At 37.5% G+C, this 20,458-nt stretch overlaps 1 protein-coding gene and 1 pseudogene across 27 annotated transcripts in view; one reads left to right on the forward strand and one right to left on the reverse strand.

Moving 5' to 3' along the window:
• Nucleotides 1-20,458, reverse strand: part of Mast4 (microtubule associated serine/threonine kinase family member 4) — a 594,077-nt gene that overhangs the window by 159,769 nt on the left and 413,850 nt on the right. The gene's annotated exons all lie outside the window — the stretch shown is intronic.
• Nucleotides 6,668-14,187, forward strand: LOC106010926 (dolichol-phosphate mannosyltransferase subunit 1 pseudogene; annotated as a pseudogene).

The raw sequence follows: 20,458 nt of genomic DNA on the forward strand, positions 1-20,458 counted from the left end.
GTCTGAATTGCTTGAAACAGATGAGAAACTAAACAACTCCTTCACCCAGCACTCTCTTCATCGTCAATTTACAAGTCTGTTTTTAGACCAAAACGCTCCTAGCAAAATCATTCTTAGAGACTGCAGAGCTTCTACTTCTCATTCTGACGTGTAAAGTTTTTATTTGGAATTACTGAAAGAAAAATAGAAGGATGCACCTCCATCTTTGATAGAGTTCTAGGACAGTGGTGGGGAACCCGTAGCACACATGGCTCAGCAGGTGAGAGTTATCACCGGAAGCGCTAAAAGGGCTGCCATCACTGTTCTGGGTTCACAGAAAGCATGTCTAAGTTCATATTGCTAAATGGTGTCTTTCTGCTGTTATGCTGTGAATTAGCTATCTGTGGGAATATGCAGGGCTTGGGATACAGCTCATGTTAACCTGGCTTCCATAGCACAACTGGAACTCTGGTAAGAATTTTTTAAAATCTGTATAAGCTACTGGTCAAAACAGATATACTTGACTTTATTTTTGTAATAACTGTATATTTGCTCGAGTTCAATACCACAAATAAATGAAACAGTGGTCAAACCATCTGTCTTGGTACAACATTAAAGAAAAAAAAATTGCTGTCTTTTACACTAATTATCTGCATTGTATCATTAAAAATGTAGATAATAAGTACTCTTACACATCTTCCAGCAACAACTCTGATAATTTACAATAATTACATAAACATGCTTTCCTGATAAAAGATAACTTTTAATAATCTTACATAAAAACATTAAAATAGGATATATTATAATTATCCCACTTTCTAAATTTAGCATGATATATTTATATTTTCATAAATAAAAGCAACTGGCTAATTTACATCTCATTTGTTTTTAGAAGCATTTTATCTGCATTTGCATTCATAATTAAGATAGAAGGTGAAGCCCAAAAATGAAGAGGGAACAAGCCGTTGCCAGCCACATCTGTGTCAGCCTCCTGAAGTCACTAAAACATGAGATTAGTTTTTCCATCTCTTATGAACAGAATTCAGTGGCCTCAAGTATTCCAGGGAAAACTGTGCCTCAGGGGCTATGATTTATAATTATCCTGTTTCATACTGATTAGCATAAATGACTATGATAGAAAATTGTATGCAAGCCCTAGAAAAGTCGATAAAATATTGATTCACAACCCAAACTAAGGGAGGAAAAATGTTTATAGTTTATGCTTTAAGTTTCTTATCTAATTTGGTAGGGGACCTTTTCACCTGAAAATAATTCCATGTTTACAAAGCATTCTTCCGATTACACATGAATTTGCTTTCACAAGCAGATGGACAAATCAAATCTCAGCACGTTGCTCCCCAGTCTATCAGGCTGACTTTGTACCCAAGTTAACCCAGAAGCATTGATACAGCCACTGCAGAGCCAAAAGGAATGCCTCTCATCATTAGAAACTACTGTGAGATTCTGTTGTAATAGGCGAGTGGTATGATATTTAAAAGAATTTGTGGCTTCCCCTCTTGAAAAAACAAATTATTATTTTCTCTCCAAAATGCAAAGTTGAAGGTTATTAGTACGTAATGAGAAAACAGGTCTGAAACAGTTAGGTTACATTTTGCTACCATTCTTCATACTTAGAACATTCTTGGACTTTGATTATTAAAACACTTATAAACTCTAGGGAGGAAAACTACTTTAAGGCTAACAGATAAAAAGTGCTCTGTAAATATTATTCCTTAACTTTTACTTATTTCAAAGATTTTTTTTCCCAGTTGGGCAAAACAATTCAAGCCTTAGTAAGTACATAGCCGCAATGCACAATTTCTATAAATTCATGGCATGTGGTCTTGACAAAGGGATGATGAGATGCTGAGAGACACAGGTTTCTTTAAATAAGTATAGAACTTAAAACACATACAACAAACAACAATCACATTTCCACAAACCCTGGCCTTTGGGTTTCTCCAAAGACAAATACTGAGGGTGACAATCGCCTTTACTACTCTCATATTGTTTGCATTTGTTTTAATAAACTCCTGGGGTTCCCTAGGTATATGCCAGGTAACTAATGACAATTTAGCACATTTCTGACTGCTTACTTCCCAGTCAGATGAACCAAAGATCACTTTCTGGCATAATATCCCCTTAATAATTATGCCCCTCCAAGAGTCAGTGACATGACAGACTCCAGTCACCTCTATCACCCTCTCTCTCATTATTACAGTGTCTGAGCTCTTGGATTTGCCAAAGAGCTTCTAATGCAGCTATTTCTGACCTGGAATCTATGGACTTCTATGGGGTCTATGGTAGAACTGACTGAGTTCATGAACTTAGATTGGTTGTTGTTTGTTTGTTTTTTTATGAAAGTTATTGTTATCCAGTAAGGACATTGTATCTAAAAGCGTACCCTGATTTAGTATAATTGTCTTATATGTTTTATATGTTTTTGGGCTGATTGGTTTGGTTGTTAATCTGTATAAATGATAATTAACTTTATAACTTCTAAGATACATAAATGAATCTGATGCTGGCAAAATAAAAGGGGGGAGAAGGGAAAAAAAGTATTGAGATGTGTTAATGTACATGTACCAATTCCTTGCAATGAATGCACTAGTTATGAATTGCAATATGTACTAATACAAATTAAAAATACAATTTTAAAAGTCAAAAAATTTTATTTCATTAACCAGAAGCTGAAATGTAACATTTCTTTTACTTACACATGTACATCATAGTATTAGCAGTAATTTTGATTTTTGTCTTCAACAGAAATGTCATATATTTCCATATCATGCAATAGTTGCCAAAGATATATTAAAATTATTTATAATCATTATTACAGCCAATTATGACTGTTACTAGAATATATTTCAAAATAACAGGTTTTTAAAAATAATATTACATATTCTATTTTATGCATTTTTCAATGTCATTCTGAAAAGACATTCATAGGTTTCATCAAACTGCCAATGGAATCCACAATTTTAAAAGTACGAAAATCAGATAAGCTCTAGAGGAGAGCCTGAAAGTCTTGACGTCACACAACTATGTAGTAGCAGAAATGTGGCTAGAAACAAAATCCCTTGCATCACACTTCAGGGATGTTTCATTATATTATATTGTTTCAGCTAATCCTACTTTAAAAAAATTAGAGCATCCCCAAAAGAAAGAGCACATAAGGGAATCATGTTCTAGGTACGGTATGAGGCACTGGACTTTCAAACCCATTGTTTCTTCCCTTCTTACACTGTCTCACTATCAGAACCAGAATTGGAAGCAGAAGTATCTTCCATTCATAGCAAGTGTCACAAAATTTAAACAAAAATAATAACAAAAAATCGTTCATTTGCTTTCCACTATAGAAAATTATCCTCAATCACACCTAATAGTACTTAAGTATTACCTAGAATAAAGATTCCACAATCCTATCTAGAAAACACATTCAAAAATCTTTTATACTTGCCACAGAGAGGTAACAAAGAGAAAATATATGCATGAAAATAAAAAGTTTAAACCAATTTACATCCACTAGGTTCGCTGCTGTAAAAACAAAATAAAACAAAACAAAATAAGTAGTAAGTGTTGGGGAGGTTGTAGAGAAAGTGGAGTCTTTGTGTACTTTTGGTAGAAATGTAGAATGGTACAGGTGGTACAGAAAAGAGTACAGCCATTCGTCAAGAAGTGACAAATAGAACTACCATATGATCCAGCAATTCTACTTCTGGATACATACCCACAAGAACTGAAAAGCAAAACCTCTAAAGCACTATTTGCACACCTGTGTTCACAGCAGTACTGTTCTAATAGCATTACTCACAACAGCCAAACAGTAGAACAAACCAAACTGCTTATGGAGGGATAAAAAAGGTAACAAAATGGGTTATGTAAATATGGTGGAATATTATTTGGTTTTTGAAAAGGGAATTCTGATACATGTGACAATGTGAATGAACTTTGAGGTCACTGTGCTAAAAAAAAAAAAGCAAGCCACAAAATGTCAAGTGCTATATGGTTCCGCTTTATGAAGTACATAGAGGAGTACAGAATGGCCATTTCCAGGATGGGGGTGGGGTGGGGAGGTAATGGTTAATAGTTACAGAGTTTCAGTTTTGCAGGATGAAAAGAACTCTAGAGACCGGGTGCATAACAGTGCAAATGTACCTAACACTAACATGAACTAATGTCAGAAAAAAATAAAAAAGAATGAGTGTAGAATATAAATAAAGGACGTATATTCATTGCACATTTCCCAGTCTTAAAAGCACCCAAAATACCACTCATCATAATTACCTTCACCATCCAGCCTCCCACTCTTAACTTCGTAAATAATTCAGAGTATCTCAAATGTGTTAAAGCTACCGGGGTTAGGAGGTTTGGTTTTCAGTGTTCCAGCATCTCCACTTCAATCCACCCACATGCATTTGGCTGTGTTTAATAGGACTCATGGAGCAGTTCTCACTTTGATTCTCCATAAGTCACCTAGATCAGTAAGGTCCTGAAGGGCTGGTGATCTGAAAATACGGGCTTCATGGCTGATCTGATGCTATAAAATATGGACTCTGATTTGCTATAAAAGAGAAAGGAGGATCAGGGATTTAGCTCAGTGGTTTCGCTGCCTGCTGCACAAGCACAAGGATCCGAGTTCGATCCCCGGTACCAAAAAAAAAAAAAAAAAAAAGAAAAAGAAAAAAAGAGAAAGGATAGTATTGAAAGCTAGATCTAGCACATAGAAAGCTTTTCTACTCCTTTATCTGGCTACCTCTCCAGAGAATGAAGTCATAGTGTTGAGTTTGGATTGAAGCTAAGCTAGAAAACTCTGTGTGTGTGTGTGTGTGTGTGTGTGTGTGTGTGTAAAACTTAAAACTATTACTAAGCATAATTTTTTAGAATATCTTTTGAACTTTCCTATTCAGAATTCTCAATCTGTACAAGACATTTTTAATGCAACACTGTTCTTCCATTGAGCTTAGATTCCACAAACTTTATATGCCATCTTATAAGGTATTATCTGCATAGCTCTATGTGTTTTTCAATAACATGCATGTGCCAAAAAGTAGATGTGGCTATTTATCATTGGTAATTTATGAGCCTGTCAAATAGTGAGAGGAGGGGGAGAAAACATCAAACCGGGGAAAAAAAACTACCATTGCCCAAGGTCACAGCATGGAGGCTCAATCTTATTTCACACACACAAATCAGATCAATTGAAGATGGAAATGCATTATACATTAGACAAACAGTTTCAAACCTTGATAAAAGCAGACCTTGGAATGCGCATTAACAACAATTTGCATTTAGTAATTTTTCATATTTGAACATTATATGTGTTGAGGGGAAAAGCAAATAAAAAATATCCAATTGCTTTCTTGAAATATTGATGGCAGTTCAGTAAAAGTTCAGAGCAGTAATAAAACTCCAGGAGTTATCTGTTCTTAATACAATATCTTTTATCTGGTACTGTTCATTGGCTACCCGCCTCCCTCTGTTTCCTAAATTCCACATGAAGGATTATTTTCAGAAATAGTTCATCCTAAAGCAAATGGAATATTCATTCCAGATTTGAATTTGGCAATGATATATCCTACTGTCACTCTTTTGCTAGTGAAAATATGGAACACCAGACTGCCAACCTAGCAGTAATATACCATGCAATATGAGAATCGAAAACTTGGAAGGCACCTCAAACAGACATAAAAGCCACTTGGCACTATGTATTAAGATTCATAAACATGTTCACGTCACTTTGGCCTAGAAATCTCTATTCTGGGAATTTATCCTAAGGAAATAGTCCAAAAGATAGAAAAAGCTGTATGTATGAATATGCTCCCTGTGGAGTGCTTTCAGTCAATAAAGCTTTATTAAGTGTCTATTATGTGCTAGGCACTCTGCCTGCATAAAGTCCGAGTTTGAGATACTCATGATCAGCTGGAAATTCAGATAAGCATACACAGAATTATAGAATATTGGGATAAATGCTAACAGAGGACTGCATCAAAGCCAAAGAAATATAATATGGTAGAAAAGAGGGAAAGAAAGAAAGAGCCTGGAGGATTTTATAAAATTTGGAGTAATTACCCTATAATTTATTCATAATATTTTAAAGAGCATAAGTTAATGTTAAAATAGTGAATAAGTCCATTTCTGAAGGCTTATCCTTCAATACATTTTTTAAAATAGAATTGCCCTTAGTAGTACCCTGAAGTCCTTCATCTCTTTCTTCTCTGTGTGTGGGAGTAGAGTGATCAATCACAATTCCTCATCTGGCACATTTTTCCACGATTTATTTCCAATCTTAGTTTTCTAATAGATACCAGAGTGTCCCTAATCAAAGCTGCTAAGGAACTCTGAGTTCACTTTGCTTAAAAAGCAAAACAAAATAAACACACAAAAAAACCCTTATCGTTCCTTTGAGAACTTTTCCTTTTCAACAGCCCAGAGTTGGTACAGGAACTCCTGCTGTAAGATTTCAGAAGGTTCTTTGCTAAATATGGTATATTTAATGTGTAATGATTCTTTACTGTATTGATAAAGGAAAAAATTCCAGGTTTAAGGGTTATGTTGGGAAGCTTTTATAGAAGTACAGATTGGACATATCTGGTTATAGTGAGAAATAATCTCAACTAAATCAGGACATGTTGCTGTAGCACGCCTGCATTTACCCTTGAATTAGAGAAAAGTCTATTCTTGTAGCATGCACAACATACAGTTGAAGCCTGGATGTGCTACATATCAGGGTGTGAGAGCAGGGAGCTGTCTCCTTCAGCGTGTTCTGCCCTATGCCCTGGCTCAAGGCTTCCGATATGTTCCAAAAGTGAGGTAGAGGGGTCATTAGAGTACGCCATCCTTCAACTGTCTTTTGGGGGAAAAATAGAGCCCAAAGAGAAAGGTTGAACTTGCAATAATCAATGAGAAGGTTAAATTAACATGTATCGAAAGCTTACATTTACTAGGTACTGACCTACATGAGGGATAGACAAAGCTTTTCTGTAAAAGGGCAAATTATAAATATTCTTCACTTTGCAGGGCACAGTCTCCTTTGTGACCACTCCATTCTGCCTTTGTACCACAAGCAGCAGATAATCCCTACGTTAAAATTGCTATGGCTGTATTCGAATAATACTCAAAATACAAAACAGCTTGGGCCTGGAGGGCTACCTCTATCCTAGGTCTTCACAATCTATTTTATTTAGGGCATAAAACAGGTTATGTTTTCTCACTTAAGGATGAAAAATCCAAGTATGAGAGGTCAGGGGACATCCAAGGTCCCGTGTTTAGGCCAATGCAGAGTCAGTATCCCAACCTGCTCAAGTCCAAAGTCTTGAAGCCTTTTTGCTCTATGAGACTGGCCTCTTAGGTTGAGGACAGATAAAAAAGAGAGGTCAGCTAGAGTGAACTAGTTAACATCAACTGCTCTCAGCCCACCTATGGCAAAATATGGAAGACATAAAAAATGCTGGTAAATAGGGTTGTAGGTGAAACACTCCTCTCAAGAGAAGCTTTTGGACTATTTACTACAGTACTAGACTCTTTCAAATCACAGGGGAGAAGAAGCTAACATTTGCCATAACATGGCAGATTATGGCAAAGCTAAAATGCAGTCATCTTGCTGGAATTTCAATATTCTCTAAGAGGATTTTGTAAAATAACCTCATTGCTATTCATATACTCAGTAACTCATTTGTTCCACACCCCGGCAGTGAATTGGGTAACTGTTTTAAAAAGGATGTGGCACTTGCTAAGAACTTGGGAGGAAAGGCATAGATCCTAGAAAAAATTGCCCACTGATCTGAATTGCCACTTGGGAGTAAAAAGAAACTGTAAAGAAGATACACACAAGTCATTGCCTAAAACTTAGGAGAAGAGGCAATAAATGTAAGTGCACTTCTAGATAAACCTTAATCTAGGCTCTTGTTCCTTTTTTCCCCCCTTGAGAGATTAAATGTTCTATTTTCACCATGCTTGTCCTAATTTGGAACCTGCAGACAAGGTTTTAGGTCCATGTCTGTTGCTTCCTGGTTTGAATTTTTGGTACCTAGACATTAATGTTATCATCTCTCAACCAGGGGGAGGGTGGGGACATGTGACTAGATGGTTCTGATAGTATCATTTTTAACACATGATTCAGTATGCCCAACTTTCAAAAAAAGCACTAGTCTGAGCCAGGCGTGGTGGCGCATGCCGGTAATCCCAGAAATCAAGAGATAGGCAGGAGGAGCGCCGCAAGTTTGTGGCCAGCCTGGACTATGTAATGAATTCACAAGCCAGCCTGAACTTCATAGCAAAACCCTGTCTCAAAAAAAAAAAAAAAAAAAAGGACCAGGGATTTAGCTCAGTGGTTCTGCCGTCTGCCTTGCAAGCACAAAGACTTGAGTTTGATCCCCGGTACCAAAAAAAAAAAAAAAAGGAAAGAAAGAAAAAGTACTACTCTGGATGAACTTAGATTTCCATACGTATTTTAACCCATGACATGGGGTTTACGGTGTTAAAAAAAAGTTTTCATGATTAAGACCTACGTCTCTAAAAAAAGAAAAGCGGAAAGTATCACTTTAAAAGTTGCACAGTTTATTTCTGAAAATTAAATGATGATTTTTTTCCCCAAAGGACATAGGAAAAAGGAAGATGTGGAGCAGATGGATTCATTGTTCCCCCCCTCGGAGAAAAAAAAACATTTCTGCACCTTGCAAAAATATATTAATTGGCCTGCCATCTGGCAAGCCTGCTCACATCCATAAGGGATAAAGTTTAGATCTTGAGGTTTAACATTTAAGCCTATGGTAATTGGAATCTGGGTTAGCACTCGTATCTTTTAAAGGGTGTATTTTGATAAAGATATAAATACAGGTGAGAAAAAACAGGACCTGAAATGTGTGACTTTCTAGGGTGATATCACCAGGACAGTGTTCAGCCCCAGGTGTGAATCAGGGAGGTGGCTATGAACTTGCTCACGACAGTCAGGGCTGTGCATCAGCACAGCAGCAGCTGGGACAGATACATGTTGAAGGCCACCATCTCTCTCATTTTTTCTTGTCTACTACAGATATTTTTCAAAATTTCTAGAACTCTGTTCATTGTACACTTGAATATTTAAAAGAACCTCATTAATGGAATAAAACAGATCATAAAGCAGAAAGTAAAATAAAATATGAATTTTGTGGTGCATCTATGTATGCAAGCATGTAAACACACAAAAAAGCTGACAAATTTTTAATCGTGGTTATATTTGAATACCATGTTTTAGGGTAATTTTTTTTCTTTATGGTTGTTTATATTTTCCCCATTCTTTATCTTGAGCATGTGTTGGTTTTAAATTTATTTTAAAGGATATATAAGGCCCATTGGAATTTAAATTTAATAGAATAATGGAAGAATCTGATTATTTTACAAAGCAAATGAGATACTCTGAATTTATGTTTTATAAAACATGTTTTGTTTGGTCTTCCCCTGCATAGAAAAACTTCAATATTCCTTCTAGTTCTCCATACTTATGTTCCAGCTATCATAATGTATGTTTTAAACCACCTGTCTTATACAGTACTTACATACTATACTGTGAGTAAAATCTCCCACCTCATGGCCCTGTTTCCTTCCCCAGTAAACAATTTCAAATTATTTTTAACCATTTCCTGCTAGTCAATTTTGTTGATTTGTTTTCTAACACCTTCTTTACCTATGTAGCACCAAAGGGGCTCCTGTATATTAATAATGAGCCATACAATTTTTCTTTCAAATATCTCATTCTGTCGCATTTTCCTGGCAATTCATTTGACATTATCAATCATGTAATTAAATTACATGTTAATCATTTTCTCACAAAAATGATGCTTGCAGAGGACCACACAATGTACCATGTTATATCAGATGGGATCCTGGGATAAAATGAAAAGACATTAGGGGGAAAAAACTGAAATTTTAATAAATGTAGAGCTTGACTGAAAAAAAATGGAGGGTATAGAAAGCAAAATAAAACATTTTTCTCCTTACCCCGTATTAGCACTATCAAATTATTACAAATATTTAAAATTTCTTGAGGCAATTCATATCTTCCTTGGTGCTAGCTATGTGACTATCTAGGTTTAAATACTTTGAACTGCACAGCTGACAAGAATGACTTTATAATATATAAATTGTATCTCAGTATAAAACAAACAAACCCAAACAAAAACCCCTTCATTGCCTGGACTTTCTTCTCTACATTAAGTAAATAAGACTGCTACGTCTCATGTCAGTAGTAACCTGAAGAAGTCTTCAGTCTGTATTATTGGTCATGAAAAATGCCTTTAAAATTAAAAAAAAGTATTTATTTTGAAGGAAGATATCCTTTATTTAGTCTTTAGAAAGACACAGGCATTCTTTACAAACAGTTCTCATCATAGTACAGGGAGCTGAGAGACAGCCGAAAAGGGTTTTATTTAGTTTTACGGTTTAGAAAATTTTACATACAATATTTGTGTCTTCTGCATGTCGTAGACTATTTATAGTTTGTTCTGATATAATTATTTTATACATTACAAAGCAGTTACTTCTTAGTTCTCTAATAAACAATGATTTTCCCAAAGGATAAGATGTATTTATAGCACCACCACCAAGCCATCTCCTTCTTAAAAATAGTGAGTTTAGCATATTCAAGAGGATTTTATATATGTGTGTGTGTGTGTGTGTGTATTTTAAAGAATAGAAGTAATAAGTAATAAGTAATTCATCTCTAAAATCTCCCGAAGACCTTTACTGGCATTTCCCATTGTGCTGCCACTTAAGATACAAGAACTTTTGTCCCTTTCATGAAATGAACTATACGTACTATCACAAGATCTGCATACATTTTGAGATGTGTGCATAATAGACACACATGTGAATTCACAGGATTTTACAATACATGCAGAACAATCTCAGAAAAATAAGCCTAGGTGCAGTGGTGTGTTACTCATGCAAAAGGCCCATAAAATAGCAGCTGTTCAGAGCGACAGCCTAAGTAAGGCTTCAATTGAAATGTGTAAGCCCACTCAAACACCATTATAACTGTGATGCTTTAAGATGAGGAAATTACAGGAGAATACATATACAATTTCCATTAATGGGAAAGAGAAGCAGCAGGCGGCAATTTTAAAACAAAGTAAAACCTACTTCTGTTTTTCACTCTCTTCTCTCAGACAGCAGGCGGCATTTCTATAATAAAGATCAAAATTTTCAGAGCTCTATATTCCACAAATACCTACCACAAAGAGAATGCTGTTATATAAAATTAAGATAGTAAATCTTACTTTACAAATATTATTTTCAATAAATAGAATATTGTTGGAGCTCTACTTCCTTTGGAGACAAAATAGCAAAGTTTGTATTGAGATTCACCACTTACTAGTGGTTAGTGTGAGTATAATTACATACTTTCTCAGTAATTTTTTCATCTGTATGATAAATACAATAATATAACCTTTAAAAAGTTTTAAGGGTTAAAAAAAAAGTTTTAAGGATTCAATGAGACTACAAACATCAAATTTCCTCCATACACATTCTCCCTGTCCCTCCTCCTTGGCTGATGTTGGTAGATCTTCCACTGTTTATTTTATGTTACTTTAATTATCTGTCTGCATTACTTTCTAACCCCGTTAGAAAGGATCAGGCCACTCATTATCTTTGTTTCCCAGATGATAACCATAACTCCTGGCATGTAAAAGACACTCAAGTATTTGGTACACAAATAAAAAAAATAAGGCGATGTGACAGATCTCCAGACCTTGTCCATAGAAGTCAAACACAGCCAAACTGGATTATTACATTATCAAGTTTTAGGGGTGATTCAAGCTCATCTGCAAGCTTCCAGAGCAGTAAAAGGGTCACAGAGAGATGCATGACTCAGAAATCAGCCCCTTTAAGTATTTTTAACTGTAATTAACTTTCCATGTTTCAGAGCTCACTCCTCCAGCTGTAAGCTTCTTGGTCTTCTGGCCCAGGCTAAACACTTGACATTGCTTTAGTGCTTCTAAGGCAGCCAAAGGAAGGGAATGAAAAGAAAAGTAGCCTCAAGGTTAGGGGACACCTTTCCCAATGCAATCCCTAAGTCATCTTAACAAATTCAATCTATGAGTACAAGACAAAAACAGAACAAAGTGAAGCAAAAGCAAAATCCAAATCACTTTGCCTAATAGACCTTTAACATTGAGTTTAAGATATATACACACCTGGGACTTCCCAACAAATTCCATAAATGCTGGGCCATGAACACCCTCCAACCATGTTAGTTTCTCTATGAAATAGATTTGAAATCAAACCTGTTAAGTAGCAAGAGGAACAGCTACAAGCCACTGCCTGCTGGACACACTTATAAGAATAGAAAGTATGAAAAGCGAAGTTTGTTTCTTCAGCTCAGACTGGGCATGTCACTTACATGGGAACTAAAGCACTGGCTTAAAACAAGACTACAATCTTACTGGAACAATAGGTCATGACGAGCTTCCTTAATGCCAAAGAAAGTGTTTAGAGGTGATTTCTGCTAACTGAAAGAAAGGGTAAAGGGCATACATATTTACTCTGGCCTGAATACAATACTTCTAAATATGTGCATCATGCCAAGAGTCAGAACTCTTCCCTCATGGATTTTTAACCTGGGACCCATTTCCATGGAATGCTTGTATATCCCAGGAATGGCACCAACAAGCTGTATCATATTAAATGTGCAAGCCCATTCAAGCACCATTATAAACAGTGCAGCATCTGTACCTTTTAACCTCCTAAATTTGATATGAAAAGTTAGACTGATTTCAGAAGGTAAGAAAAACTCCAACTACTCTTGTTTAAATAACTTCCTGTAAGAAGTTAGCAAGTGACTAGTGATCACATTGTCAAAGAAACATAAAGTCTACCTGCCAAACATCTCGGCAATGGCTATATTAGTAAAATGCCATCCAGACCACCAAGATCTAAGAAATGAACTGAAGAGAGCAGGTCTCTATTCTTGGGCCTGGATTTCCTTGTTAAGAAATCCGCTACTCTATTAATTTCTGAAGTTATAAATCTTTGACTTCAAAGTCTAACTTACCTCAACTCGACAGGAGAAAAGATAGATACCTACTAAGGAGAAAAGATACCTATTAAAAAGAACGATACATACAAATTTTACAGGTTACATAGTAAAACTACGGCAACTTCTATTCTTTATTAAGTTCATGATCCAAGCATCTAACCCCAGATATCAAATACTAACAGTGCAGTTCCGCCATGGTCTCAAAGGAAGCGAGTCCTATGCCTGCACAGTCTTAGTGGCAGTCAGAAGGGTGTTCCCTACCCCAGGACAAGTATTCAGTGCTTTAACCCACCTAAAACCTGGGAGAGAACATGGTGCTAATCATGTGGCTGCTGGTGAAAAGCTTCTCTGAGAATTGCTCTTTTCATTTGATTCTGCAAGTTCTTTCCAAATTAGAGATATTAACCATCTTGTTCTGGTAGATTCAAGTATGAAATCATAATCATAGATGACAGAAGCCCAGATGGAACAAGGGATGTTGCTGAACAGTTGGAAAAGATCTATGCATCAAACAAAATTCTTCTAAGACCAAGGGAGAAAAAGTTGGGACTAGGAACTACATAAATTCATGGAATGAAGCATGCCACAGGAAACTATATCATTATTATGGATGCTGATCTCTCACACCATCCAAAGTTTATTCCTGAATTCATAAGAAAGCAAAAGGAAGGTAATTTTGATACTGTCTCCGGAACTTGTTACAAAGAAAATGGAGGTGTATATGGCTGAGATTTGAAAAGAAAAATAATCAGCCATGGGGCCAATTTTATAATTCAGATTTTGCTGAGACCAGGAGCAACTGATTTAACAGGAAGCTTCACATTACACAAAAAAGAAGTTCTACAGAAATTAATAGAAAAATGTGTTTCTAAAGGCTACGTTTTCCAGATGGAGATGATTGTTCCAGCAAGGCAATTGAATTACACTATTGACGAGGGTCCAATATCATTTGTGGATCGTGTTTATGGTAAATCCAAGTTGGGAGGAAATGAATTAGTTTCTTTCTTGAAAGGATTATTGACTCTTTTTGCCACTACATAAAAGAAAGTTATTCATTGCTACTAATGTTCATTTCAATTGAAGTATAAAAGGAGGCCTGGTACTGATTTTTATAACATGTACTCTTAGAGCATAAACCATAAGGTAAGGTAAATTTTATACAAATACGTTATCTGGAGAAACTTCACTTTTTACTTCAAATTAAAATTTAATAAGCAACGCTCTCAATTTTAATTTACATTTTGCTGTATTAATACTTTTAAATAAATCCGTATGTTTTTGAATTAAATGTTGCTGGTTTCTTTAGAGTATGTGATTGCAGAATTTCTTATATGGGATAGAATCTGAAATATTCTTTATAAAACTAGGTTAATAGCTCTTTATGCCTGATGTTGGGAGAGGAATGTTAATTATGCTATGAAATATATATGGTGGTTTCTGTATGATACCTATATTCCATAAAGCCAGAGCAAATATTTCATTTATCTGTCTTGTCTAGCATAGGTATTTCAAAAAAGATAATTGTTTTCTAACTGTAGCATAGTTTTGGGGTCATATGATATTTTTAGAATTTGAGTAAGAACATACTTTGAACAAATAAGCTTAGCTGACTTTCTTTTGCAAGTAAAAAGAATAGTGTGTCTGAGTTACTTAATCATATTTGGTGAATAATAGGTCTATGTATATTTTGGAGCTTAATTTACTAATGAAACAAAGTCTGATAATTCATTTGTATTTCTCTCTGATCTAACCAGAAATAAACACTAAACTAAAAAAAATACTAAAACATACAAAACATTATAACTCATAAGCACAGAAGCCTCTTTCACAGAATCCATAACAGCAACTATTACCCAAAGTAGCTCAGACACATTCCATCCATTCCACCACTGGCCACTATGACCATTTGAGATCAAAGATGAAAACTTCTTCTGCCTAGGGATTTATGTATGGAAAATGCAAATTTACAGTAGTTCAGGCAGCCCAGGCAGATGATGTGCCTATCAGCTGTTTTGCTACCAGCCTGCCCTCAGGAGGAGTTGAGCAAGCTTAGGCTAATTTTACAGTGAACTTAGTTTTAAATTAGTAAATTATCTGTGCTTATTTGGATGGGTTCTAGAAAGAAAGCTACCAAATGTATAACCTAAATCCTCACATGGAAAAATAAAATCTGTCCAACATAGCTCCAGTATCTCTAATACTTATTGTCTGCTCTAGGTAATCTATTTGGGAAATTCTGTTTTTTTGTATCAAAACTCTTGGGATTAGCCAAGTAAAAGTAATAGTATTACAGGAATTCTATCTCAAGTTCCAACATCAACAAGGCATCCAACTCAGACTTAAGAAATAACATTACATAATAGCCACTTAATGGCTATTGTTTTACAGCAACAAAGGATTCATTTGCCTTATTTCCTAGAGTACTTTATTCATCTGGCAGTTTTTCCCATGATAAACATACATTTGTTCCCCTGTTCACCCCTCCACACATCTGTAAAGTAAAACATTTAATAATTATAATGTTCAATGTAAAGATATCTATCACATTGCATTTTAAAAGACATAAATGTGAAAGGGGCACAAATGATTTTTATGTAAGCTACAAGTTCAGTAATTTCCTTCGGGCTTAATAGCCAAGAAATTCAGCAGTGGTAAGGTAACATTCTAATAGTGACTATTAAAGAAGAGACCCAGTCAAGTCTGAGACATCAACATACCCTGTTGCATTTAAAATTGGACAGAAAAAAAGCAGAGCAAACACAGCTTCTACAAATACTCATATAGCAAAATGGAGCTGGTAAATCCATGGCTTTTCTTCCCTCTCTCATCCCATGACCATAAGAGACCTCAACAAGTTCCATAAATGTGATCCCTCAGATCCTCATTCTCTCCACCCAGGTAAGTCATTCTCAATCTAATATATTATTTCCAAAGATACCTGCAATTTGAAATTCCATGTCTGGTTAGAAACTTCCAGGGACATGGGGAACGGCTAAAAGCTTATTCAAGAACTTTAGAATATAAATGGCGACGGGCCCACCACATGTCAAGATCTGAATGCTGCCTGTACTTCTGCCTGCAGTTACAGTTGCTAAGAAACCCTAAATTCTAACAAAATCAGACTCACTGATAAATGAAAGAACACAAAGTCAGTAAAATGTAGAAATGTAATGACTACCTATTCTTCTTACCAGTCTTTTCACCTTCAAGTGCTGATCACTCAATTCTATGCTAGGGTCTTTTTTTCTTTAAGACAAAACAGTATGGTGGCTCAGTTTGATATCAGTATAATCACCTTCTCTAATAAGCATGTCTAATACCCATTAGTGTGACTAAAACTCCCATCGGTCCTCTTTGTATTAATAAGGGTTAAGAATATAAATTTCAACATTCTAGAATTCATAACCAAGCTCATGATGAACTTTCCTAACTTTTAGGCAGCTAAAAGAAAAAAGATAATGTTCCAGAACTACAAGTGTTAACAATCACTGAAACATTCATTTAAAGTTCTCTCTAGTTGCAAAATGTACCATGAATCCAAAAACCATACTACATAAGCCAAGACGTCTACTGACATTGACTGACTTTTTAATAGACAGTTTTATGCATAGCCTATGCCCACTTTCATCCAGGTAGCACCAGGAACATTTTAATATCTTGCCTCTAGTACCTAGCTTTCAAAATGATTACTCAGTTTCCATGATGTCACTCTCGAATGACTAGCTTAGAAGTAGTGAAGGAAGCTGAGATTAAATAGCTTTGTTTATGCTCACTCACCTTAGAGATGGGTGTGTATGGGCAGGGGAGGGTCCAGGGCCTCTGGTCCTAATCTTCCTGAGAGACCAACTACTTCCTTTTCAACCAATGCAAGGAGGAATCTCCCAACTTATTTAGCTTGAGCCCTAAACCAGGTTTTCTCCTGTATGGGGCATGTTTATTTAGGGAGTCAAATGATTTCTTGACCCCAGAATCTGTTAATTAAAAACAGAAAGCAGATGACCCCTATCTCGAAGCTGATGATTGCTTCTTTTACAGACATTATTTAGGCTTCAAGATAACAGGATTGTTTGTAAAGAAAAACAAGCAAAGCCATAGAAGAATAAAAGATTCTTTCCCTTACTGTGGATTTATCAATACAGTACCCTTCATTCCCATGCCTTCCGAAATCAGACAGACAGACAGACACACACACACACACACTCACACACACCCCTCTCACAGTCCTGTCCAATTACACAATGAACAGTCCAGGCCTTCCCATGGAGTGTATGTCCCACATTCTAATGGCTTATTGTTAACGAACTTCTTTTAAAAGCTACCTTTTTGTACTCTCACAAGTTTCTCTCTCTATCCTGGCCACCTTCTCTCATGCCTTTCCTTCCTTCTTCCCTCTCCTCCTTACTTCTCTACGCCAGAGAGGCAACACAGTCTATAAGCTCCTGTCCTAAGCTTCCCAGTAAAGGCTAAAAGCAATACTTTGGAAATGTGCATATTCCTGCTCCCTTCCTCTGTATTTGGCAAGCCTTTGCAGGCCACAGGCAGTCACTGAGAAACTCCCTGCCATGGTGCAAAGTGGCCAGGCTCAGCTTGGGCCTTGGGGTCCATGCTTTCTCCAAGGCCCCATGACCAGGAGAGAGAAGGCACTCAGGAGTGAGGGCAGCCCCGTGGCTGCAGCCCAGCTTGAGGGAATACCAGCCATGTTGGAGCTAAGTCAAGATGAGAGGGGGTGGAGCATGAGGCCTGCTGCCGTGAGCCACAGCCTACAGTAGAGAGTATGAAGAGGATGAAAGGAAGCAGTTATGAAACAGGCCCAGGCAAAGCAGCCAAGGAGTGGGAGGAAGTGGGCACAGGCACTCAGGGAGAGGCTGAGCCCGCAGGTCAGGGATGGAGAGGAGAAGGGAGAGCAGGAGAGGGGAGGGGAGAGGAGAGGCAACTAGTGGGCCAGCTTTCAGTCACCTGAAGGGGGAAGGCCAGGCACTAGGGCTACCCAGAGACCCACAGGTGGTGGTGGTGGTGGTGAGGTGCTGGGGCTGCTCAGAGTAGGGCTTCACAGTGAGGGAAACTCAATAATAAACATGGAGGAAAGGACATACATACTCATAGGCTGTGGTGAGCCCTGAGCTACTGGAAAGGAGGTGAAAAGAAAACTGTCGTTACCAATTTGGGTAATAAAGCAGACAAGAAAGTGAGTAACCGTGAGTAATGGGATATGATTCAGGACCTAGGGCTGACGGGCCAGCCATGAGTGTGCAGAGGCCAGGACATCATGATGTGTGGCTGCTGGATTTAGCTACCCACAGGGACTGGTCACCACCCATGGTCTCCAGTTTCTCATTTTACGCCTGTTTCCTGGCCTGTGACACACCCACCCCAGCCCATCACTCTAGGGCAACTGTTTGGGCTGAAGTCACGGATGACTTCCCAGCTGCTGAGTACACACACCTTCCTTTCAACTCTGGAGCAAGAGCACTGACCATTCACTTCCTGGGTCTCTGTGACAACACTGTCCCAGGCTCCCTTGCTAGTTAGAGGGTTCTCTCCACTCCTGCCGGGCTGCCTTTCCTGTACCCAACTGCATCTGTGCCAGTCTCCAATGAAGCCCCTTCAGTGTTCCCAGATGAAGCTAGCTTATTTCTCTGACGCTCTGAATGATGAGCCCATGCCTATGTTTTCTGGTCCCGCCTGTCAAATGCCAAGTGCCTGGCACCAATATGTTAAACTGTCTGCCTGGGGGTATGTCTTTCTTTCTTTTCTGCCTCAGAGCCTTTAATGTTCCCAGATAGCTACCCTGAAACTCCTCCCACAGATGGCTCTGCCTCATCCCCTGGGTCTCTCTTTAAGTATTACCACTTTGAAAGGCCTTCCCTGACCACATTATCTAAAGCAGTACCCCTCCACTCAAACTCACAGAGTTCCTCCCTCTTCCCAGCTCTTGTTTATAGCTGTTGGAACACTGTCCACAATCTGGCAGTGGACATATTTAGATGCCAGTTTACAGGTGAGGCCCAAACACTTTGCTGTCTTGTTCATTACATTACCCTTTGCCCAGCCTGGATTAGGTGATAAAATGAACACTCCAGGATAGTCAGCACACAAGAAATACTAGACAAATATGGATTTAACTGTGTTTGGGAGATAAAAGGTGTGAGCACAAGTGTAGGTTCTCGTGTCTTCCCCTCCTGCACTCCTATGTGTATAGATGGTTTCTCCACTTCCCTGGTCCCCAAGTCAAAAACCCCTGTGCCATTGTGAAATCTTTCTTTGTCCTGCAGAGTTAATGGCTCACTAAGTTCTATTAATTTTATATCCTTAATAAGTTTCAAAATTACCATGATCTTTATTCAGGCCTGCAAAATCTTCCAGCTGGGCTGCTGCAAGGACTTACTGATTGGTGTTTAGGTCTTGCCTCCCATTCCCAGACCTGAACTCCCTGGTGCCACTAGACATTTCTCTCTCCAACAGGATAAAGGACAAACTCTTTGGCTCCTCTCCCCAGCCTCATCACCCACTACTCATCCTTGTGTTGTAATGACAGGGATAATGGTAAGAGCTAAGATTTGTTCAGTGTTTTTATATTCTAGTCATCACATTAAGCTACTTACATGTAGGAATACATTTTAACCTTCACAACAATTCTATAAGTAATTTATTTATCCCTATTCCATACGTGGAGCAAGTTAAGTCCAAAGAAACGAAATTACCCAACAACACTGAGTCAAGATGTGGATGAAGATGAACTGGCTGTACATTGATCCTTCTAACCACTGGGCATGACTGCCTCTTTAAGCTTTCTGCTCCAGCAGTACTGAACTATGTTCTTGTTCTTTCTGCTCCAACAATACTGAGCTATGCCCTGCTTCGTTCTGTTCCAGCAAGACCCAGCTGGGTATAGTTCCTTGATGACTGTGTTGCCAAGGCCAAATGCCTTTTATATACTATTTCTCTTGCCCCTTGAGAAAGCCCTGTCCTGTCTCATACATACAAACCTATTTTTTAAAACTTCCCGAAGTGATGCTTTTTCTGTCTCTTACACACTGGCCACTCCTATGTCTTATAAATACTTGCAAATGTGTCTTGAGAATGCTTCTCCATTGCCCTGGTTGTAATACATGTCTGGGGAGCCAGGCCTATGGTCTTGAGTCATAGTGCCCAGGTGCACAATAGGTGTTTAGAAAATCTATATTAACTGAGCTTTAGGTAAAAGGGGTGAGTACAACTTCATTAATATCCACAATGTCAGGACAGAAGATAAGTCTACTCTATATCCTTCTCATACATTGATGAGCAAAACAAAATGAAAAACTCGCCAAGCACCACAGACTTTCCTAAAGGGAAAATGCAATATGCTTAAAAATGCAATATACCCCAACAACTACAGCAGTTAAAGATCTCTGAATATACCTGCTGTTCACAACAACTGCTGAGTAATGCTAATTCAGCAAAATGAAACAAAACAAAATTTAA

This window comes from Heterocephalus glaber, unplaced genomic scaffold (genome assembly GCF_053883595.1).
Source record: "Heterocephalus glaber isolate CG9 unplaced genomic scaffold, H.glaber_assembly_v1.0 deba00001543, whole genome shotgun sequence".
NCBI lineage: Eukaryota > Metazoa > Chordata > Mammalia > Rodentia > Bathyergidae > Heterocephalus > Heterocephalus glaber.